This window comes from Podarcis melisellensis, assembly GCF_964234715.1.
Source record: "Podarcis melisellensis genome assembly, chromosome: 9".
Taxonomy (NCBI): Eukaryota; Metazoa; Chordata; class Lepidosauria; order Squamata; family Lacertidae; genus Podarcis; species Podarcis melisellensis.
The window spans coordinates 36,555,558-36,580,864 of record NC_138541.1 but is presented as its reverse complement, the minus strand read 5'-3'; the positions used below and the strand labels follow the sequence as shown (position 1 = coordinate 36,580,864).

The 25,307-nt window shown below is 42.6% G+C and overlaps 1 protein-coding gene across 2 annotated transcripts in view; it reads left to right on the top strand.

Moving 5' to 3' along the window:
* Positions 1–25,307, top strand: part of OTUD4 (OTU deubiquitinase 4) — a 72,954-nt gene that overhangs the window by 624 nt on the left and 47,023 nt on the right. The gene's annotated exons all lie outside the window — the stretch shown is intronic.

Sequence of the window (25,307 nt, the reverse complement as noted above, 5' to 3'; positions counted from 1 at the left end):
GTCTGCTTATTTCCATATGCACAGGTACAACATTACAGGGGCACAAGAAGAAGAAGAAGAAGAAGAAGAAGAAGAAGAAGAAGAAGAAGAAGAAGAAGAAGAAGAAGAAGAAGAAGAAGAAGAAGAGGAGGAGTTTGGATTTGATATCCCGCTTTATTACTACCCAAAGGAGTCTCAAAGTGGCTAACATTCTCCTTTCCCTTCCTCCCCCACAACAAACACTCTGTGAGGTGAATGAGGCTGAGAGACTTCAGAGAAGTGTGACTAGCCCAAGGTCACCCAGCAGCTGCATGTGGAGGAGCGGGGAAGTGAACCCGGTTCACCAGATTACGAGTCTATCACTCCACTACACCACACTGCCTTTACAGGCCACTACCACAGTTATTGTGTTTGTGTGTACATGATATGTGTTGTGCCCAATTTCTCTCCATCTCCTCTCTTTTTCGCCTAGCAGAGAAATGACTGGTTTGAAGCTACAATCAAATTAAAGATAAGTCAATTGGTCTCTCAGCTACACCGCATTGCCATTTGCAACACAAAATTATCTCTGGCTAGTATAACTCTTAGAACGTGTCTGTGGCCATAAATGCCTGTTATCAAAATAAAAACTACTCAAGTTTCTCTGTAATGTTTGTTTGAACTTCTGGTGCTGACTGCTATCCTTACTGCTCTGCCTCTGTATTGTTATCCTGTCAGTATTGTATTTGAGCAAGCTCAGTGCAATTTTTCTGATGCCGTCCAAATGTGGGGAGGGCTGCATCCTCTTTTATAGCCGTGGAACCTGTTAGAGAAGAAGCAGGAGGGCTATGCCGTTTGGGATGTGGAACCCCAAATGGACCCAGTAATTGTGTTTGATATGATGTAGCATTCGTCCTCAGAAAGGTTTTCATTTATGGTAAGAGGCAGTCAGAAATGCTTATCTTTGCTTTTAGTCAGTAATGTCTATCCATCTAGAGAGAGAGAGAGACTGTGAACCATATGCCCACGAGCACTTATTAATTTATACAAGTGTTCGAAATTAAATTAAATGACACACAGGTATTCTTACTAGCAAGGGTCTTGAAAGCCTTTAAAGGGACCAGGCAGACTTATGCTGCAAATGACAGCTTGTCTTTCTAAGCCACAATGGGCTAATGCAGAAAAAAATGTACATTTTGTTTCTACACACCCTGCTTTTTATCAGTCTTGATATTCAAGGTGGTTAATAACAAATACAAATTGGAAAATGGAAGAGCACAAAATGAAGTTGTTGTTTTTTTTTGGCTGTTTTGTTTGCTGAAGAGGGAAAAGAGAGGGAAAAAAGAAAAGAGGCTGGTGGTGGAACCGGTTCCGTTCAAACACTGTTGAAGCAAGAACCAAGCTCTGCCAGCACAAAATGAAGTTAAAATTAAATTAAGCAGACTTCAGATGAATAGCATCAGCCAAAAGCATCTCAATAACATTGTCGGCCGTAACTCAGATCACTGCATCAAAAGCCTTCTTAAGAATATTGTCGGTCATGCACTGCAAAGCAGAGACTGGGCCAGGTAGACTTCCTGTGGAAAGGCTACCCTGTCTTCTGTGCTCGTCTGCTGAACTTCAGGTGGTGGAAGAGAATGAAGCAGAGTATCTGAACTGAGTTAAGTGTGTGGATAAGTATAGGTAGAATGAGGTTATCTTTATCTGTCTGTACATAATGATAACTAGTTGTCAGAAACCATAGCCCCTGGAACCACAGCTTTCTACTTCCACAAGACCACCATTGGTTTCTCATTATCTAAAGGTAAAGGTAAAGGAACCCTGACAGTTAAGTCCAGCCGCGAACGACTCTGGGGTTGCGGCGCTCATCTAGCTTTACTGGCTGAGGGAGCCGATGTTTGTCTGCAGACAGTTTTCCCGGGTCATGTGGCCAGCATGACTTCTGGCGAAACCAGAGCAGCGCACGGAAACGCTGTTTACAGGCTATAAAAGCTTCCAGGTCAGGCTTGGACCTGTCTGGGTCACAGTCAGTCTTGACCTAGTCTGCCCAGATACTGTTCTGGTTTTTGTAAGCAGGATTACCACCAGATGGATTCTTCTCAAGTCCTGGTCCCAGAGACATGTGCCTCTTGGTCCCTGCCATGCCAATTATCTAACCATAGAGAATATTTACTGAAGGTGCCCGCCTTCCCACCACTCATTAAGACTCCTCCTCTGGTTCCTTCCCCAGTAGCGTAAGGCTCCATCGTCTTGTCTCTCATCGCTCTGCCCTCTTCATTTCTCTACGTGTTCTGGGTGACCAGGGAGAGGAGTTGCGGCAGGAGAGGGAGACTTCCTGGATTCTTCAGCAGCCTGCCACTCCTCTGTATTCTGGCCCCTCTCCTCTCCTGCTTCTGATTCTGGATTGCCCTCTGCCATAACCTCTCCCTCCTCACTAAGCCCTGTTGCCTCTTTAGCTTCCGACACCTCCTCCTTCCAGTCTGCTCCCTCTTCTTCCTCTGACCATTCATCGCCATCCCACCACCAACCCCCTTCTTCTCTTGGGGATTTCCTTGGAGTTTCTTCAGCTGGTGCCTCCCAGCACTCCTCTGTATGCAGACAGTCCATGTCATCCAGTGAGTTTTGTGGTGATTTGAAGCTAGGTCTCTTGAGTTCTGCTGGTACTCTCTTGACAGTGCCTGATTAAGCACAGTGTGGATGGTTCTCCTAAGGGGGCAAATAACAACAACACATATGGGGGGGGGCAAATTTTGTCATCACTCAGGGCACTGTATTATCAAATCCACTCCTGGTCTTGAAGCCACTCTTCCCTAACCTTGTACTCTCCATATGTTTTGTACTGTAGCTCCAATCATCTGATGGTTGGCCATGCTGGCTGAGGCTGATGGGAGTTGGAGTCCAACAATAACTAGAGGACACCAGTTTGGGGCCCACAGTTCTGGGCTGACCATAGTCCAGCTCCACAATGCCAGTGCTCTGGAACTATTTCTATTGCTTCCTTTTAACTATCAGAACCAAACAAGTTCAATCCACTTATTTCATCATGTCTACATCGCCGAAGAATTGATGCTTTTGAATTATGGTGCTGGAGGAGAGTCTTGAGAGTCCCATGGACTGCAAGAAGATCAAACCTCTCCATTCTGAAGGAAATCAGCCCTGAGTGCTCACTGGAAGGACAGATCCTGAAGCTGAGGCTCCAGTACTTTGGCCACCTCATGAGAAGAGAAGACTCCCTGGAAAAGACCCTGATGTTGGGAAAGATTGAGGGCACAAGGAGAAGGGGATGACAGAGGACGAGATGGTTGGATAGTGTTTTCGAGGTTACCAGCATGAGTTTGACCAAACTGCGGGAGGCAGTGGAGGACAGAGGTGCCAGGCGTTCTCTGGTCCATGGGATCACGAAGAGTCGGACACGACTAAACGACTAAACAACAACAACAACAACAACAAACATCGGTCTTCCCAAAGCTGGTGCTCTTCAGATGTTGTTTGACTACCCTCCAGATAATTTGGACTAGAACTCCCATCACTCCTAACCATTGCTCATGCTGGCTGATGGGAACTGTAAGTTCAAAACATCTAGAGGACACCAGCTCAGGGAAGGCTAGCTTATGTAATCTTTAACAAATTGTGCAAATAGTGCATGGAAAATGATTGCATTTGTCAGTGAAGAGAGACATGATCATACAATGCTTTGGCAAGACTGATATAACTTGTAAGTTCACTGCCACATTAGTTTGCTTTAGTTGTACCTTTAGTATTAAAATTGTCCAAAAATGTATGATCTCAGCCAGTGCTTTTTTCTGGGGGGACGCAGCAGTACCATACCCCTAAACATTTTGTGAATCTAAGTTTGACCTCATTGAGGGACAGTTTTTCAATATGAGTAGGAAAAATAGAGTACCCCTAAACATTTTTAAAAGAAAAAAAGCACTGGTCTCAGGAACAAATATCTCTTAGGTGGGATAACACAAATTGAATATAAAATATTGAGAATATGTTCAAAGGCAATGTGTAAATTGCTTTCGACAGTCCAAAATGCAAAGTCTGTGTTGTGCAGAGATTATTATGTAAATAATAATAACAATATGTATCATTAGAGCAAAGCGTGTACCAAAATGAATGTTTTTTTTAGAATGTGGGGTGATAGACCTGGATAGCTCAGTTGGTTAGAGTGTGGTGCTGATGATGCCAAGGTTGCAAGTTTGATCCCCGTATGGGGCAGCTGCATATTCCTGCATTGCAGTGGGTTGGACTAGATGACCCTCAGGGTCCCTTCCAACTCTACAGCTCTATGATTCTATGGTTTCACGTTTCAGACTGGGACTTGGGGTGGGCAGATCCACTTTCATGAAGCTCACTGGTGACCTTGAACCAGTTACTATCTTGCAGCATTGGCCTGAAGATAAAATAGGGGATGGGGTGCTATGCAAACTGTCCTGGTATCCTTGGAGGAAGGGCAGGAAATAAAGGAATGAATAAAAAAACCCAACAGTTTTTACGTAGCACTTTGAAGGACTAAATAATTTCACAAGCATTATCTCAGTTTTATTTATAAGGACCTCGCAAGGTCAGTGTTATTATCTCCATGAGGTTGAGCATGAGATATATTGTCAAGCTTAAAGCAACCTTGTGGATTTCATAGCAGAGATAAGACCTGTATGTCGGTAGGGACTTTCCAACTCTCATGTAGTCTTTCAGCACTGTCAGCTCCTTTTTTCCTTTATTCTTTAATTCCTACATTTACACAAATGTGGAATAGAAGTATTGTAAAAGAAAGTGATTTAAAGGTGATTTAATCTTATGCATGTCTGCTTAGAAGCGAGTTCAATTTCATTTAATTATTCCCACATAAGTAGGTCTAAAAAGAGCAGCTAATTCATTTTGAATAGCTAATTCATGATGCTGTTACCTCTCCTGAATCTTTGCAAAGGATAGAAATCTATGGAGCTCAATACACAAGTTAAGCTGCCACAAAAATGGCACGCACACACACACACACACACCAACAACAGTTGACTAAACACTCCCTTCTCAATTTCAAAAACAATTTGCCATGTGGAATTTTGGGGTGCTGTTGGCGAAGAACAAATCTGGAGCCCTTTTGAGTCTGTGAAAATAGTTTGGGCTTTGGAGTGGGGGTAGGTGTGGGTGGGTGTCCCATATAGAAAGTGATTCTTTTGGTGACCTGTGTACAGTGCAGTCAAAGGACAAGATTCCCAGCAGATCAGGGATAGGACCCAGCATGGGTAAAAATTTCCAGAGAGGTACCTGTGCTAGTCTCTGACAGCAAAACAAACAAAGAGTCTTGTAGCACTTTAAAGACTAACCTATTTATTATGGCATAAGCCCACTGCATCAGATGCATGAAATCTTAGTTGGCAGGTACATAAAGGTGGAAATTGTACAGTGAAAGTTGAATGGCAATGAGATGCAAAAAAGTACAATCAGTACATTCGTTCTTCGGACATCTCTGAAAATTGAGTTGAAGTGCCAGAAGCAAGAGTTAATTGAATTAATTGAAAAGCACAACATTGTCTCACAACTTCCCAGAAACACAAGCTGACAACTGAATTTAAGATAAAACTGACTCATACTCCTGCGCTGGCTTCCCCCACCTAAAGTTTGAGTGTTATCACTGGTATTACAGTATCTGAAAAAGGGGCCAGCCCTACCATTAGGCACAGAGATTTTGAGTGTCACAAAAGGGCAGCAAATTGTTAGTTATTTAATTTATTATTGTTGTTGTATCTAACTACCAAGGAAGAAGAGAGGTATTTCACAGATTTTGTGGCTCAGGTTCAAATTGCACCTTGAATTGTGAGGTAGGCATTATTTGCTGCTTTGCCTCAGGTAGCAAAATATCTTGGGCAGATTCTGAGGCTCCAAAGGCTACCACTTTTCTGCAAACTTGCATATTTTCTGTAATGGCTGAACAGCATTCGTGCATCTCAAAAATGCGGCAAACATAATGGGCTATGTGCCCCTTTCAGCCATGTTTATGATGCATTTTCAGGCTCTAAAATACCCTTCAAATGTTACCAAAAAATTGCAAGTGGCTCATGGTGGAAATGTGTGCACCATAAGAACAAGCACAAAGAACAGGACCTTTTCTGTGGGAGCACTAACGCAGTGGAAGTTAGTTATTCAGTCTCTATCATTGCTCGCCTTTTGCCAAACAGCTATGGTATATTTTCTAGGAGCATTTTTTAGATATGATATTTTACTACAGATATCTTACAGGTGGCTTTTAGTATTTATTTTTTAATTGATAATTTGAAATATTGTTGGGATTTTTAAAAACACACGTATTCGCCTTAACAGGACTTGCACCAGTTCACGGCAATCTTGGGTGCCTCCTGGCCCCCCAGAGCCTCACTAGAGGCCACTGCTACCCTGATGCATTCCCTCTTTAACCTGGAGATTCTGGACCCTCTGTGCTGTATGGCTTGGAGCCACCATGTTAGTCTCCCATAATGCCCCAGGGTGATTGTGCATGAGGGGAAGGGCACTGTCAGAAATCAAAATAGTGGCTTCAATGAAGTTGGCTGCTTCCAGCACTGGTAGAGTTCCCCCACCCCCACTTTTCATAAAAATCAGTAGCATCTCATGCAAATAAGTCTCACAGTGCAATTCAAAACCAAGATCCATCAGGGTGAGAGAGTTTAGATATGGGCTTTTTCAGCCAGGCCTGTGACAGCTTACATCCCTCACTCTGGCACGGGTCAGGTGCAGCTAGTGGAACTCAAGCCAATGGAACTTATACTGCTCTGAGTTCCCCACCCACCCAAACGGTGTTCCTGGGGCATGACAGGCCAATAAGAGACTCATACGGACAGTATTACAAACCCTGCTGAGCTCGATCCTGTGATGTAGGGCCCAGTGCTCAGGACAAGGGCCCATATTTGCTGGTACCTGCCAGCTCAGCTGGCAACAGCTCTTCCCATAGGCTTCTTGAACGGAATTCAGAATAGGCAAATGATGCCAACCTAATTTACGCTGGCTTCTTATAGTTTAAATCATTCTGGTAGTAATAGTAGTAATAATAGTAATAGTGGATGACAACATTAATATCAACACATTATTACTATTAACACACTGAGAAGTTCTCCTGCATGCGCCACATTGAAATTAATGGAAGTTGAGCAAGAGCACTACCTTGCAATCATTTTAATGGCACTTGCTGTTGAATTCTGTCATTTTTTTTAGACAAGGAAGGAAGCATCTGAGCATTATGTTTATGCTGACTGCAGCCATTTAATTTCAGTATCTGCAGCTGTGAAGTTACCAGGGAATTCTCCGCCATGTGTTTTCCCCGCATCTGTCTGCCAAATCAGAGATACAAATGATAAAAATTGAGTACCTTGAGGCATTTCGTGGATCTGAGACACTCCCTGAAACATTGGACCAAACAGATGCAAAAGAACACAATTAGCATAGCCTCGTCTTTGACAGTTATTAAATTGTTTGGGTTTGGTTTTGGAGAAGAAGAAGAAGAAGAAGAAGAAGAAGAAGAAGAAGAAGAAGAAGAAGAAGAAGAAGAAGAAGAAGAGGGGGAGGAGGAGGAGGAGGAAAATTTTTTCCTATTAGCATGCAGGGTAGAAAACAACATTGTATCCAAATAGGGCTACAGCATATGAGACAATACATTTGGCATAAGGTTTTGAAACATTATACACCAGGGATAAGCAAAACTGAGTAAATGCTTGTTTTTAATTGCATTACAGTACCATGTTCAAGCAAAGCCCAAGTGGAATGGAAACTGAGGTTAAAGTAGATAGGCAGGACATTTTCACAGAAGTTCCTCAAACTCATGGTTTGAGACTGCCTTCACTATTTCCTCCTAAGTAATTTCAGCAACAAATAATCTCTAACCATGCAACTTCCTAGTAACAACGAATCACATAAACCGAGAGTTTAGTCCTATTGAACTCAGTGGACCTTACTCCTTCCCTTCCACCCAAATACAGTAGTTTTATTGATTTTGCAATAATATGCATTAGCTGAAGACAATAACATCCATACAATCTAAATGTCCCCCCCTTCCACCAGACGGCTGGTATTATCATTCATATTCTATTTATGACGTATCATTTCTTTATGTATTAAATTTGTAAGCCGCCCTAAACTCATAGATCTCAGGGCAGTTCATGTCATGAAATTACAATATTAAAAAAACCCACAATCTTCACTCGTGTTTGTTTCTTATCTATTTTTGTCATTCCTTCAACAGAGAATTTATGTAACATATCATTATAGTCTCTGTCACCCAAAGGAGATCGGACACACATTAACATTATTTTAACAAAGGGTAAGCAATCAGTACAGAAAGTCTGTGCTGATGAAGCTGACACTCCCAGAGTATTAACATATGTAATAAATGGCCACCAACTGGCATAGAAAATATCTGGATTCTTTTTTCCCCTTCAATGCTGCTACATCATGGGTTATTTTCTCCCCAAATTCCTATTCTCCATACATTCTCAAACCATAAATCTAGTCCCATACTTTGTAAGTTTCACCAGTTTTGAACTATGGAGATTCTTTCTGCAACTAGTAACCTTCTTTACTGGCCTTTGGTCTTAATGTCTTTATTCATCCCCTCAAAAAAGAGAAAGAACGGGCAATTGAGGAGTGAAATCAATTTGTTCCCAGATTATCTTTGAAATCTCCACACGCGCTACCCCCTGAAAGGTCTGCACCATTGGGCAGGTCCAACACATTTGGTAGTGCCTTCCCTTATGATCACACCCTCTCCAACATGTAGGAGATAATCCAGGGATCATATGGGGCAGTTGCACCAATGTTCTGCATCATCTAAACAATCTTGCTAGAGCTCTCCTTAATATATGCCAATACTGACTTGAAGAAGAAGAAGAGTTTGGATTTGATATCCCGCTTTATCACTACCCAAAGGAGTCTCAAAGTGGCTAACATTCTCCTTTCCCTTCGTCCCCCACAACAAACACTCTGTGAGGTGAGTAGGGCTGAGAGACTTCAAAGAAGTGTGACTAGCCCAAGGTCACCCAGCAGCTGCATGTAGAGGAGCGGAGACACAAACCCAGTTCACCAGATTACATGTCTACCGCTCTTAACCACTACACCACACTTGAAAAGTTTGGTTGTCCATAGCTGTGCCCAGTTGCATTCACCTATGTTAGTCCCAACACTAGTTTCCCATAAGTGAACCTTACAGTACTTTTCAGTAAACAAGTGTAAGATCAGGCTGTTTGGTTCCACATTAATATGGGATGAGTGCATTTATTTTATCCCCATGCAGTAAGGCAAGAGAATCAACATACCCAGAAGCTAAAATATTGTCTGAACTGTGCAGAATCTGAGCTGGTTTTTGTTAAGTAAAGTACTTAAGTCTGCACATTTCCCCAGCATGGCGAATAGCATGGAGATGTGGCCAGCCATGTCGGTGTTGTGTTGACGTATAGCATTAACTTGAAGCCCTGGGTTTTTCTGAGTTTCCATAAGTCTGATGGCTCCTGCTTCTTTCCTGCTGCATGCAAATGTGAAGTAGCTGGCATGCATTTGTTTAGTAAATGCTAATTTTTGTCTGATTTCATTAATCTTGCCCACTGCTCACTCACTCACTTGTGTTATGCTGGTTGTTATGTATTCAGTGGTCTGTGTCTGCCTGAGTTAGAGTCTGGACTAAGGATTCTGAGCCCCTGTGTTCTGATTCGATACATGATATCCAATCACAGAACATTTCAGGATTTGGGCTACTGCCATTGGCCCTTAAACTCTAAGTTATTATTTGCAGCTTGGGAGTTCAGACAGCCAATCATGTTGACAGTGGGAGTGGTCTAGGCCGTCAGAAATGTATATAAGCAGTTTCTTTGCCCCTGTTGTCCAGTTCTGTTAGTTCAATAAAAGTTCTTGCTGTTATCACTGTGCCTTGCTTTGTGGGAACCCACCTACACAGGTCCAAATAATCAGAGTTGTGCCTGGGGCACACTATCTGCTGTGAGCTATTTCCTTCATCTCCAGTAGCAACTCATAGTCAACTTTTGTATGACATGTGAAATAACTCTCCTGCTCAAGAGCGATTTTGTCTTCGGCAGGGGTGCCTGAAATTATCTTTCTGTATGTTGACATTACCTCCTTGATCACCACTGCACAAAGTGATGGTACTAACTGCTGCTGTTCTATTACTGGTTAATCCTAACTTGGTGTCATGGGCAATCGAAGTTCTGGCAGAGGACGTGAGGACCGGGGGCAAGATGGCGGGGTTGGAGCAGGAACAGGGGTCCAGAAGTCAGGAGCCAAGAGTCCAAGGGTCAGAGAGCCAGGAGTCAAGAAGCCAAGGGTCCGAGGATCAAGAAGCAGGGAGTCAAGAAGCCGAGGTTCAAGGATCAGGAAGCAAGAAGCAAAAGGCAAGAAGTGTGTTGCTGTGGCAAAGAGCCGAAGGGAAATGCTGACCTTATATCCCTTCCCAGCTCTTGCCACCAGTTGCTGTGAGTTACCAATCGGCCTCACCTGTGAGGCTGTGCCTTGCCTCTTCAGAACAAACTTAGGAAGGCCCCAGTCCTGCAAAGTCCTATTGGTCACAGGGTCTGGCTCCTGCACTCATACCTGACACTTGGGTCCTTAGTGATGTGCCTGTGAAGAACAACTGCACCAGGAGCAAACTTTGGTTATTCAGATTTCAGTGGTGCCATGTGTGAGGCCAAAGTTTGATAACCCCTTCCTTCCATTCTGCTTAATTCACTATGTCATAGTTGTGATGTCCTGCAGCACTCACTAGGCTCAGTGCCCAGTGTAGTGAAACTGGTAAGACTGTCCTAAACCTGCCTCTGAACTACACTCACAGACACTCCCCTTTGGGGTCACCCAAAATCTTCTGTTTCTCTCAATTTTATTGAATTTGAAAGTTTGGGAGAGCTGCATGCCTCCCCCCCATTTTACTTGTTTCTTTGTTTTTGGAGGTACAGGTATTTTGGCTGGTTTTTTTAACTGGGGGTTGAGCATTGCCATTTTTTATTCTGTGAAATGGGCATTTTGTGGTTCTCACAATAATTTATTAGATTTTAAAATGCGTCCCTGGGCTCAATAAAAGTTGGGGACCCCTAACCTAGGCCAAAACCACAAAGTAAATAGCATTGTACCTCAAAATTTGGAAGACCAGCACTACACCAACGCTTACCAGTTCACTGTGGAATTGGATCCTCAGGCATGGCTGAGCCATTCAAAAGGAATCAATGGAACAAAACAAATATTTGAACAGGTGCAAAGTAGTTTTGCATGCCATAGATACTTTGCAGCTCAAACCTCACAGCACAAGTTAAAAATAAGGTATATTGTGAATCGGTAGTGGTTGTTCTGCAGAGTTTTATGATAATTTTCTAGAAACACCTTGGTGATATTCTAGAACACATCCTTATTTGCCATTTCCTTGTTTCCATGACCCAGAAAGAACATTAATTTCCCGCATTTCTTTAAATAGCTCAGGCAATTTCCAGGCACCTTCTCTCTCTTTTTCCAGCTCATCTCAAAACAAGGCATAATGTATTATTCCAGTCTATCTTGACTGGAGGGGCTCATGGAAATGGCCTTAAATTCATGCCCTCAGTCTGAACTATGGTTGTTGTTAGGGAAAACATTAAGAATCCCATGTACTCTCTGAAAGGTAGTCACTTACGCCTTCAAATAAAGGACTTTCTTCTCTAAAGTAGGGACCATGCTTTGATATAGGCAGCTACTCAATATCATGTCGGACCATTGGTTATTCTAGCTTGCCTGCACTGGCTGAGTCTTCTGTAGCCCTTCCTCAGGATGCCAGGGATTGAACCTGTGACCTTTTGCAAGCAAAGCATGTGTTCAGCTATTGACTAAAGGCTCTTGGAGAAAGGGCAGAATATTATTTACCCTGTTCTTCCACATGAAATCAGTAGGTGAGATCAACCCAATATTTAGGTGTCATCAATATGTGAATAGCCACCTCTCCTTTTGGCATTCCACAGAGGCAATGGTACCAAATCAGTGTCTGAGATCAGTAAAGAGCCAAATGTGTTAGTGGACACAGTTAAACTTAATCCAGACAAGATGGAATTGTTGGTGGCTGGCAGAAGAGTTGTTATAGATTTAGGTGTTTAATTTGGTTTGGATGAGGCTGTACTCCCCATAAAGAAAGAGTCACAGTTTGGGGGTGCCCCTAGATTTTCTAGATGTTCAGGCAGTGACACTGACCACTGTCCTTTTCCAGGTTAGTCTGCCAGCTGCACCTGTTCTTGGAGATGTCTAATCAGACATGACTTGGTAATGTCCAGATTAGACAACTGTAAACATAATCTACATAGGGCTGTATTTGAAGAGTATTCAGAAACTTCTACTGGTTTGAAATGAAGCAGTGAGGGTCGCAATTTGCCCCCAGGACCTATTTAAATGAAGTTCTAGAGATGACCTTTAAAATGCTGAATGGACCAGGCTCGGAGTATTTGAAGGATTACTTCTTTCAATAAGAGCCAACCTGAGCACTTGTATTGAATGGTTTTTGAGAGTGCCATCTCTCAAAATTCCTTTCCCCAGGAGTCATACTTTCCTTTTTATATTTTGGTCATCTAACACAGGGAATATGCGGCCTTTGAAATGTTGTTGGACTCCAGCTCCCATCAGCCTCAGCTAGCATGACCAATGGCAAAGGATGATGGGAGTAATAGTTCAGCAACATCTGGGGAGCTGTACATTCCCCACCTCCTAGGAAACCTTATTTTGGTGGGTACTTGGAAATATGAGTCTTCTGTCTGTTGCCTCTCTTGCATATTTAGTTTGGTTGCTGCAATTCACCGTTTTATGTTATTTCTCTGCTTTTGTTTTAATTATATTCATTCATTTTTAATTCTTTAATTTTCTAATTTTACGACTCATGAGATGATAGTATTTAAAAAAAAAAACCAAAAGAAAATTGGTGTTACGGGGGGACAGCCTATGTGAGGAATGGCAGAATTAAAATGTGTTGAATAAATAAATAGCATGCAGGTGTGGTAATTAAATACTCAACATGTAAATTGGGGCCAGTGTGTGTTTGTGTGTGGCAGGAACTTCCATTATGGCCCCTTAGAACACAACATTCTCCTCTGCGGTCTGGCAGTATTATGTCTTCTGTGAGTGGAAATAAATAATTGGTTATCAGCCATCGCCTCAGCCTAAATACTGTCTGAATATTCCTTATCTATGGTCTCACAACAGTTACTGGAACACCAGAGGTAGGCAAGCAGCCAAGAAGGCAAAGATATGGAGGCAGCAATTGGGAATCAGGTGGACTCAAGAGGACCAAAGGCCCAGACGGTCAGCCAACAAGCATTTAGCAGCTGCAGCTGTATCTCAGCTGCTCCCAGCTGAGGATTGCTCTATCAGCCAACAGGGAATTATCAGAGAGACATGCCTGGCAGGCAGGCAGCAACTGTGGAGTTCTTGTGGACAGACATCTGTGTGAAGAAACGGGGCTCTGAGTCCCAGCAGAAATAGTGAAACCTGCTGAGAGTTATGTGCTGGCTTTCTGACATTTTTAACATGGGATAGAAAAATGCCAAAGGGTTTCTGAGAGACAAAAACCGTAAAGTGGCATTTATTTTAGGCTCGCATCTGTGGGGTTAGGGTGCGCAGCATCATACAACATTTATTCAAGTGGTCTGTAAAATAGTGCCGGCTGGGCTGTGAAACAGGACCACATTCAGACTTGAAGAGGCCCTAAATTATGTCAAGTTTAAGAGGCCCCATGGCCTTCCCCCCAAATGTGTATTAGGTAATTATGTAAAACTTGAACATTTGTTTCTCGGTGTGTTTTTTCCTTTTCCTATTTAGAGACACCTCGTAAACTGAGGCCCTAAACTGTAATTTACTAAGCTGCCATGAAGGTAAGCTATTACAGTAGAAAGCATTTTCTAGCTCTGTGTAAAAAGCACCATCATTTTATTTGTTGATATTACATTTATATCTCACTTTTCCTCTAAAGAGCTCAAGGTGGTGTATATGGTTCTCCCCTTTTCCATTTCTCAAAACAATCCTCTGGAGTAGGTTAGTCTTAGAGATGGGCTGCTATTCACATTTTCCTCAGAGTAGATCCACTGAAATTAACGAACATGACAATGTTCGGTCCATTCATTTCATTAGGTCTGTTCTGAGTAAATTGATTACCACGCATAGTGACTTGACCCAAGGTCAGTCAGGGAACTTCATGGCTGAGCAGGAATTAGTCTTCTAGGTCCTAGTTGAACTCTAACCACTACACCACACTTTGTTGCATGCTAAAAAGGATATCTAAATTGCAGAGTGTACATTTCCACATATTCAGCTTAAAATTTGAACTGATGAGATTAAGTCTCTTGGCTTCCTAAATAGCTTACAGCACAGATCTGTGTATGTCTGCTTGTTCCCAGGTGGGGTGGGTATAGGATTTCAGCCTTTATTTATGGTTTTTGTTACGCCACCACTTATGATCACATTTCCCCCCCTCTACTGCCATACCATAGAACAGTCTTGTCAACCTGGTGCCCTTGTTCTGTCTGAACCTGGCCATTGTTGACAGGAACAGCCACAGCATGACATCTCCTAGACTAGCTTTGCATATTACCTAGAAGTACACGCAGAATGTGTATGAGCAACTGGCACATTCTCTGCACATGCTTCTGGGTCCCATATAGAGGGGGAAAATTCTGTGTCTACCTGCAAGTAGATTTTACCTCCTCATCAGGAGCCCTCTTAGGCCTCATTTCCCCATCCCATTAGTTCTCTCTTTGCATGAGCTAAAGAAATGTATATACAGTGGTACTTCGGGTTATAGACACTTCAGGTTACAGACTCCGGTAACCCAGAAATAGTGCCTCAGGTTAAGAACTTTGCTTCAGGATGAGAACAGAAATCGTGTGGCGGTGTGGCAGCAGCGGGTGGCCCCATTAGCTAAAGTGGTACCTCAGGTTAAGAACAGTTTCAGGTTAAGAACGGTCCTCCAGAACAAATTAAGTTCTTAACCCGAGGTATCACTGTACTGTAATGGGAAGAGTCGTTTCAGCTTCCTATCTCGCAGCCTTTGGGTAACTTGCAAAGAAGCTTCAAGCGAAGGCTGGCCTTGAAACCAGGAAGGGACTGACTGAGGGAAAGGCTTTATCGGAAGGACACAGAAAGTGGGAGAGCAAAGAACAGAGTATGCTGCAAGGTTACACAACAGAGGACTTCAAGTCACCAAGTAGTCAGACTTGGCAGATATGACTGTTGAAGGCATATGGCAAGTCTGCTTTTGGTTCAGAAACTAAACAGGTATTAGAGTGAAGCTATTCCTAACTTGTCCTCCTCTCTGTGTCCATTCATAATGGACAAGAGTTACAGTTTACAGGCTGCTTCTGCCTTGGCTGACATTATAATGTTCCCTCTTTCCATTGGCATCTTACACTTCAGAATTTGGCCTGAGGAGCCGAGTAATTCCCTCTCTGACTTCTCACATTCAATGGTGCAGTTTATCTTACTGTATTCACCTCTGCCCTGGCAAATCAGTTTTCTACGCAGAATTTCCAAGATCAATATGTGATTATTCTGTTTGTCCTGGCACCTCTGATGCTGAATGACGAGAGTGGCAACCCAGCTGGGATATCTGGAACTCTGCAACACTGGATTGTGGAGGCAAGGTCACTTGAGGTTCCAGACTGTTTTGCATTTCATCACAAAGCATTTGGGGGCCAGTGTTTACTGTAGGCCTTCCATCAGCTGTAATTTTAGTAGTGTCATCATGAGTTTGTACTGCATGCTGAATCTATCACTTCCTGTGGAATTTTTTTCTCCTGTCTGGATAGTCTGCATAAGTACCTCTTATTATGACATAAAATGCATGCTTTATATGCTGAGGATCACCAAATATGAAAATGTGTCAAGCTTGGAAATAAAGCAGAAAGAAATCCATGCAGCTCGCTCACAGGAGTTTTTGTTTAAATAGTATCCTGTCTCAAGTTTGTAGAAGGAGCTCTTTGTCTCAGTTAGGCACATTCAGATATAAGATTATACACAGCATCAGGTAAAGTACGCTATATAGATAATGGTCACATTATTCAATCCATCTTGACTGATGTCTTCAAAAAGCTTCTTAAGTAAGGTGCATTTATGATAATTCCTTGTGAAATTATGTGTTTATTTTAATCCCCCCCAACTTTAGATACATGGGTTCAGTGTCTGCATCCTTGTGGGGCCTTAAATAAGCAAACAACAAATGGGATCTTAATTAATTTTATTTATGTGCCACTTCATATTCCAGCAGAAATCTCTAAGATTTCTCAACAAAAAGAGGAATAAACATAATTAGAAATACAATACAAAATGCTTTCAATATTTAGCAAAATACAGTGCATTTCATGCTTCACTGTTCTAAGATGGGCATGGCAATCCTACCCTAAAATTTTGCCAGGGGTGGAGATTCACAATCATTATGTTGTTGGGATGGGTGCTCTCCTCCTTTGTGAAACTAAGTCCCCTTTCTTCTTTTACCAAAAAACCCCAATCAAGCTAATGACATCATTTTAACTTTGAACTACTGTTTGGTTAAATGCTTAAGCACAAATCACGCTCTTTTCCTTGTAGAACCAAACATTAGTTGGGGGGGAAAGCAGCTGGTTCAAAGGCTACAGATTCTAAAGAAAGACAAATCACAGCGATTCCGTAGAGAGAAGCAGAACTGAACTCCAGAGGCAAACAACAAACAGGTGGAATCAGTTTCAAGTTCTATTTGTGTGGCCTAGCAAAGTGTTAGTTGGGTTTCTGGAGGGGATTGCCTAAAGTAGGGAAGACCAACTAACCTGATCAACTCTTGTGCAAATTATTTACAAATCTAGGGAATGGGGACAGTATATGTTAATGATTGATATGTTGTTAAAGATGATAAGGACAGATGAAACAGAGAGCTGATTACACCTATTTATTTAACAAAATGTATGTACCGCTTGATTATAAGAGAATCTCTGAGCGTCTTACAAAACTGTAGGCTTTGGCCAAGAGAATGGCCACAAGAAGCTCAGTCGGACTCTTTTTGTAAACGGTCATGATTGGAAAACGCTTAGGAAGAACAGAAAAGGAAATTGAGCTTCTTGAAGAAAGAGCAAGGCTTACCTGCAACAAAGAAACCTGTTTCATAGCCAACAGCAGAAGGCTATGGAGTTGCAACAAGGCATAAATTCATATGCCCAGTGGTTTTTTTATGGGGGGACACAGGGGGACGCATAACCCTAAACATATTGTGGATCAAAGTTTGGCCTCATTGAGGGGCAGTATTTCAATATGAGTAGGAAAATGAGAGTACCCCTAAACTTTTTTTTTTAATAGAAAAAAAGCATTGCATATGCCTATACAAAACCTGCTGTTAGGTTTATTTTCATTAAAGTAAAAATTTCATACATAAACAAAGTTGATATCACTCACTCACCCCTCACACATTAAATAGATCATAGCAGACTCCTATACCTTCCAACATTTCTCCAGTGAAAATAGGGACGTCCCATTCCATAACAATAATTTTACTATTTATACCCCACACCGTCTACTGGGTTGCCGCAACCACTCTGGACAGCTTCCAACATATATAAAAAACATAATAAAACATTAAACATTTTTTTAAAAACTGCCCATTACAGGATTGCCTTCAGACAGCTTAGGAGTCAACTCCATACCCTCCAACGTTTCTCCAGTGAAAATAGGGACATCCTAAGGAAAAGCGAGACATTCCTAGGTCAAATCAGAAACTGGGACTGGTTCTCTAAATCAGGGATGTCCCTGCAAAATAGGGACACTTGGGTGCAATCTACACACATATAAAAAGCTTTCTGAAAATGCTTTTTTTTTTTAAAAAAAAAGCATTTTAAAAATACATTGAATTTTCTATAAGGCTCACCATCGCCATCTGGTGTCGCATTGTATATCACGCTTAATACACACTTAAAACGTTTTATTTGCAGCTGAATAGCTGAGTCCTTAGAGGGTCTGGACTCCAGAATGGCTGGATTTTTTTTATTGCATATTTGAGGTCATCCACTGCCTCTTATTTTATTTTGTCCTGTTGCTTTCCCAAGGAAAACACGCTGTTTACTGCTGAATTGGAACAAATGTCAATCTGCATAAAACCAAAAACAAACACTGATTTACATTTGTTCCAATTCAGCAGTAAACAGCAGGTTTTCCCAGGGAAGCGACGGGTCAGAAGAAAAACATATTGGACCCATGACTAGAAATTACGGAACAAACAGAAATGTGGGTGAGCCCTTAGTTTGGCTTACCTTTAGGCCTGGGTGTTCAAGGCTAAATGATGGCCTACAATGAATCACACTCTGATGCAATGTGTTGGGTGCCTCAAATCATCTGTGAGAGGCCTACCTTCTTCTTGCATTAGAATTTCATCCCTCGTTTGATGCACATATAAGGAACATGTACAGCCAACCACATACAAGCTGTGATGAGCAGAACCATGTAAAATGGTTGTAGTATGAAGGGGTCTTCACTAAATCCACTTGGGGTTTTTATTTTTTTCAAGGGTACCAAAATGTACAGACACTGTGAATTATTGTGAACTACAGCAGGACTGCTCTAGCTAACTTGTGTCAGCAGGGAGGACATTTCAACCCCATAGGACACCCTAACAGCTGCCGATCTTAAAGTAACCATTTTGGGGGGAAAGGCATTTCAAAGGGAAACTCTAGCATGAAACATCTGCATTACAATATTTCAGGAAATTCAATTCTGTCACCTGTGGCTTGAATTAAGATTGCAGTTTTTATCCCATTACATGCACTAATCTGTTTATTGGTATCAAGATGTTTGCCTTATCAAGAAACTGCCTTGTTCATGGCCACTTATTCTGTTTTGACGTAATTGCCTCTGTGTTCTTTAATCACTACATTTCCCTCTGACCTTGGTCTTCTCCATTCTATTCCTCCTCCTGCCATGCTCATATATGTCTGCTAGTTTAGGATTATACTTCATGCCTGGGATGAAGTGGGCAGTCCTTCATAAAACCTTTACGCCATAATAAATGTGTTAGTCTTTTGAACATGGCTACTCATCTGAAACTGACTTCCAAGTGAAGATACTTGTACTGTAGGCTATAATCGAGCATTACTTTGTAATCTTACACTGTATCTTATCCTTTCCAGCCTCCATACTCCCTCTATGATATAATAGTGATTAAATGTGGTGGAGAAAGGGTGCTATGTTACAAGAAAATGCAATAATTTTTTCATATGTTTTTCATTATGTTTTTATATGTTCATGAGAGAAGGGTTATAGTTCACTGGTCTAGCATTAAATTTGCACGCAGAAGGCCGTAGGTTCAATCTGCAGCTTGGATGTTTTTGTTTGGTTGGAATGTGTCTTTGAGCTGTGATAATGTCTCCTGGTTGCCTGGATAGTGAATGGAAAGATCTGTGCACAGAAACCTTTGACTTTGGCATTGCTAGAATGTAGTCTGCTGTAAAAAAACAGAAAAACAAAAAACAGGTAAAGGACCCCTGGACGGTTAAATCCAGTCAAAGGCAACTATGGGATTATGGCACTCATCTCACTTTCAGGCCAAGGGAGCAGGCATTTGTCCACAGGCAGCTTTCTGGGTTGAGGCCAGCATGACTAAACCGCTTCTGGCGTAATGGAACACCATGACGGAAACTAGAGCACACGGAAATGCCGTTTACCTTCCCGCCACAGTGGTACCTATATATCTACTTGCACTGGCGTGCTTTCGAATTGCTAGGTTCGCAGGAGCTGGGATAGAGCAATGGGAGCTCACCCTGCTGCGGGGATTCAAACTGCTGACCTTCAGATTGGCAAGCCCAAGAGGTTCAGTGGTTTAGACCAAGTGCCACCCGTAGAAAGGTAACAATCACATGACTTGCCCTGTCCACTTCTCCCCGGCTCTGCCCATCCCTGGCATATGTCCCTCAGAAGTCACCCATGAGGAAACCCTTGCTTTACATTGACTGGAAGTGGTTTTCCAGGCTTTCAGATAGCGGTCTTTCCCAGACCTAACTGGGGGAGTGACAGGAATTGAATATGAGACCTTCTGTATGCAACACAACTGCCTTGCCACTGAACTATTCCTTTATAACTAAGCGCCTCTTTATGGTTATATGCCAGCCACACAACTGCAACACTCACATCTGAACCAATCTCAGAAACCCTACTTCCGAATCTCAAGTCTTCATCCACACCATAGATTTAAAGCACATGATTTCCACCCCAAAAGCCTGGGAGACATAATTTACCCTTCACAGAGCTGCGCTTCCCAGCACCCTTAACAACCTACAGTTCCCAAGATTATTAGTGGAAGCAATCCACTTCAAAGGTGCTTTAAATGTATGCTGCAGATGAAGACATGAGATCTCCAGAAGTAGTATTTTTGAGATTGTTGGCCTCAAGATTTAAACTTGCTGTGCTAAGAATTGACCCCCAAATTGAGTGTGACTTGACAGCTCTATGCCCAAAATGACCCCTTAATGAAAGAATTGTTCAAATAAAGAGGGACAAGCATGGACTAAGAGAAGGAAAACAACACAAGAGACCCCCAACCTCTCACTCCCAAAAAACATCCTTGTTTTTCAGCTCCATTCATGGTGGACACGATCCGTCAGCAAATGCCATCATGGGGTACACGCTGTACCTCTTGCTTGTGCAAGAGTTTACTTTTATAGCCCTTTCTGTGGCTGAGAGAAACCATCTGAGTTCAACGTTTCACAGATTTTTGGGAAGCTAATAAGAAGTGTGGCAATGGGCCTTGCCAAGGAGGAGGCAAATGGCTTCAGAGAAGCATTTCAAGTCGCTTCAGAATCCTTTGCTGAATCTGATTAGTTTCAACGCCTGTGTGACTGACTCCACATCAAAACCAGAAAATATGTTTCTGCTCATCTTCAAGATTGCTGCTGCTAATCTGCAACATCTGCCTCAAAAGCAAAACAAACTGAAGAGTGGAGACACTGAGCCATGTGTCTGAAAAGCTAACACAGCCATTCAAATTAACAGAAGTAAACACCAGGGCTGCAGATGTGGCATCTGCTTGAACAGCAAGATGTTTCTCATAAATGGAGTGCAAAATGGTGGCTCTGCTGTCAACTGCACAAAAATGTTAGGGTTAATGCCTTTTTTTAAAAAAGTGTTTTTCAATGAGCATTGTTAAATATAGAATTACAAAGGGAAGGGCTGTACCTCAGTGATAGAACATCTGCTTTACATGCAGAAGGTTCAAGGTTCAAACCCCCATTTCTCCATGAAGGGCTGGGAGAGACTTCTGCCTGAAACTGTGGAGAGCTGTGCCTATAAGTGTAGACCAGGGGTAGACAACATGGTGCCCTGCAGATGTTGCTGGACTACTGCTTACATCATCTTTGACAACTGGTCATGCTGGCTGGGACTGAGTTGTAGTCCAATGACATCTGGAGGGCAACACAGCTATTCTTCGTGTAGCTGATACTGAACTAGATGGACCACTGGTCTGACCTGGCGGGTACTTTCTATGTTTGTTTAGGAAAGACTAATGGAACACATATGACCATGCATGTATTGTCCCAATTAAAGCAGCAATTCCCAACTGGATGCAGAGGTGGACCTCTTACCATGGGTTGACTATAACTTTACCACATTGCTGGGATTTCCAAGCTACTAGGGAGGTATCAGAGAGTCCAAGGTCTGGACCACATCCTCTGAATCTGAGGCTATGACTTAGCTCTCAAGAGTTAAAACACACACACACACACACACACACACACAGGGGTTTGGAACCTCAGTCCCCATGCTTAGCAGGCAATATGAAGCCTTTGTATTTACCAGATTTAGTATTAATACTAGGAGGTGACTTACTCCTCCTGTGACTTCAGACCATTGTCTGAGATCAAAGTCATGTTGATTGCTCTCTTTCCCTGTAATTCTGAGAAATCAACTCCTTCCAGATTCTTAGCAATGTTGAATAGGGGACTCCCAGCAACTAAATCCTGAATTAGTATTCGATACCTTTGCTTGACAAGCTTACTACACTCCTCCTGTCTTTTAAGAGACCACCACTGCAGAAAAATGGTAACTGCCAGTTTTTTCCCTTTAAACACAATAGAGTTGGGAAACCATTTGCTTTGCAAATTAATTATTCCCCCCTATTTTGTTAAAGATCAATATGGTTGGTTACATTTTCAGATTGAGAAGTAATATAATATTCCAAATCTCTCTCTCACACCCACCCACCCACACCCACACAGGTGGGGTGTAGCATAAGGCAGGAGCCAGAGCCTATTCCCATATAAGAGACTTTAAATAACCTTCAAAGCCACCCGCACAGCTGCCATGGAACCATCAAACTGGTGCAGGACCAATTTTGCTGCTGAAACTATAGCAAGGAAGATTTACGGAAGAGTAGAGTAGTCTCTGCATTTAATTTCACTCTGACCTCACTTTTTACAATCCCACCCAACCACGTCTTTACATACCTACAACTCAGGATAGCACTTCATGTATCTGAGACTTATGCCATAATAAAATAGTTTAAATCTTTAAAGTGCCACAAGATGTTAGAGCTGGCCTTTATGATTGGCACAACAGAAGCAGTACAGTAGCCATATTGTAGTTCTTCTTCTTCTCTGGCAATCACTCGTAGCTGAGTAAGATTGTCTTCCATAAACACAGTTTTAACAATGAGTACATTAGCAGTGACACATGTGTGAACTCACTCACCTTAATATTTTGCTTATTTATCACATCACCCTCCAGCCCTTCCACCAAAGGGAGCAGGATATATGGGGTTATTTGGTGTCAACCTTGGAACAACCCTCTGAGGTAGATGAGGCTGAGAAAACATAGTCACTTGCCTAAGGCCACCTAGTGAGCTTCATAATGTCGGCCCAACAATAAACTCACACTAAGCTACTGGAATTATTATTATTTTAGTCTTTCCATGGCAACCACAGAAAATTATCCTGTTTTTTCTGGGAGCATGGAAATTCCATCCCTCAAGCATCCATTTCCTATTTGCCTTAGAACAGGGGCTCTCAAATGTTCTATAGTCCCAGGGCCCTGCTGAGGCAGCTGTAAATTACAGAGGTCTACCAGTCACAAAATGGTGTTTCAGGGGCTGAGCCATTAACATGATGGTGGCAGATGAAGGTAGAGTTTGGTATAATCAGCTGGCTATTACTGACTGATGTTTAATCCATGTTTGAAAATTGCTAAATTCTTTGCCACAACATTTCCCCCATGTTAAGTAAAGGCATTTCTTCTGGAGGCATTGTAACAGCCTCCCCACTTTAGGAAGAATTTGCTGGTCCAGAGGTTCAAAAGTAGAGACGGCTTTTTCTTTTATATTTTTCCTTTCTCAATATTTTTTTTTTACCTAGCTCCTTCTGTTTCAGGTTTGCTCCTGTATGCACCCTGCTGTGGCTCAGATCCAGCTTCTGTTTACTACATAGTCAAAATATTGTGTGAGGCCATCCACATACTGTACCTTACAAGACCTTTCCAACACATCTGAAACAGGCAATAGGACACTTGGTGGATCTCATAAATACAGTGGTACCTCAGGTTAAGTACCATATTTTTTGCTCTATAAGACTCACTTTTTCCCTCCTAAAAAGTAAGGGGAAATGTGTGTGCGTCTTATGGAGTGAATGCAGGCTGCACAGCTATCCCAGAAGCCAGAACAGCAAGAAGGATTGCTGCTTTCACTGCGCAGCAATCCCTCTTGCTGTTCTGGCTTCTGAGATTCAGAATTTTTTTTCTTGTTTTCCTCCTCCAAAAACTAGGTGCGTCTTGTGGTCTGGTGCATCTTATAGAGTGAAAAATACGGTACTTAATTTGTTCCGGAGGTCCGTACTTAACCTGAAACTGTTCTGAACCTGAAGCACCACTTTAGCCAATGGGGCCTCCTGCTGCTGCCGCGCCCCCGGAGCCTGATTTCTGTTCTCATCCTGAAGCAAAGTTCTTAACCTGAAGCACTATTTCTGGGTTAGCGGAGTCTGCAACCTGAAGTGTATGTAACCTGAAGCATATGTAACCTGAGGTAGCACTGTACTCACTACCTTTGTCCCATAGTCACTATCCTTCTGTGTTTTAGAGCCAGGCCCCGGGGGCTGTAGATATCAATTTGGTAAAGGATTATGAGACAATTGCATTGGCAACTCTGCATGCTGAACATCAGTAGAGGAGGCTTATCAAAGAAGGTTATGTGTAATGGATGTATTGAATTCACAAGTGGTACATTCCTAATTCGGATTATCTTTATCTTTGCTTGTGAAAATACTCATAACATTATGAGCTTATCAGTCCATTGGCTATTTAAATTCTGACAATTTTGAAATTTTCAAACACCCCCCCCCCAATTGGTGTCCATTTTTTTGTGATGCACATCCTCTTTGGGGGCATTGGCCAGCCTAGTACAACAGGTAGCTGGAATATGTGAACTCAACCAGGGCCGTCTTAAGCATATTCGGCGCTGTGGTGCAAAGATCCTTCTGGCGCCCCACTCCCCATTTCCCAGAATTGTCAACCTTTTCCCAAGCCTCTGCAGGGATCGCTCTCCTCCCACAGAGGCTTGGGAGGCAATCTGCATGCCCACCAGCCATATGGTTGACGGGGCGCAGCTGGCGGATGTGCAAGAGGGAAAGGAGAGGCCGCCGGCAAAGCTGTGGAGCTCCTCCACTCGCTGGGGCGCCCATGAGAGGCTGGTGCACAACGCGCCAGTAAACCCAATGGGAAAGACGGCTCTGAACTCAACTATTTGAAGTCAGAGATGGGGAACCTGTGGCCCTCCATATATTGTTGTTGGACTTCAACCCCCATCTGCCCTAAACAGCATGGCCAGTTGTACCCGATCTAAATTATTTCCATGAGGCTCTATGCATCCTTTGAGGACTTCCAGATGGAAATTTTTAAGAAATGCTAAAAGATTATTGTAAAGGGACGCGGGTGGTGCTGTGGTCTAAACCACAGAGCCTAGGACTTCCCGATCAGAAGGTCGGCGGTTCGAATCCCCATGATGGGGTGAGCTCCTGTTGCTCGGTCCCTGCTCCTGCCAACCTAGCAGTTTGAAAGCACATCAAAGTGCAAGTAGATAAATAGGTACCTCTCCGGTGGGAAGGTAAACAGTGTTTCCATGTGCTGCTCTGGTTCACCAGAAGCGGCTTAGTCATGCTGGCCACATGACCCGGAAGCTGTATGCCGGCTCCCTCGGCCAATAAAGCGAGATGAGCGCCGCAACCCCAGAGTCGGTCACGACTGGACCTAATGGTCAGGGGTCCCTTTACCTTTACTTTAAAAGATAAAAGATATTGTCTGCATGAATGGATTCTCTGTGCTATCTCCTAATAGTATACAAAATTTAGCTAGTCACATATGACAAGAAT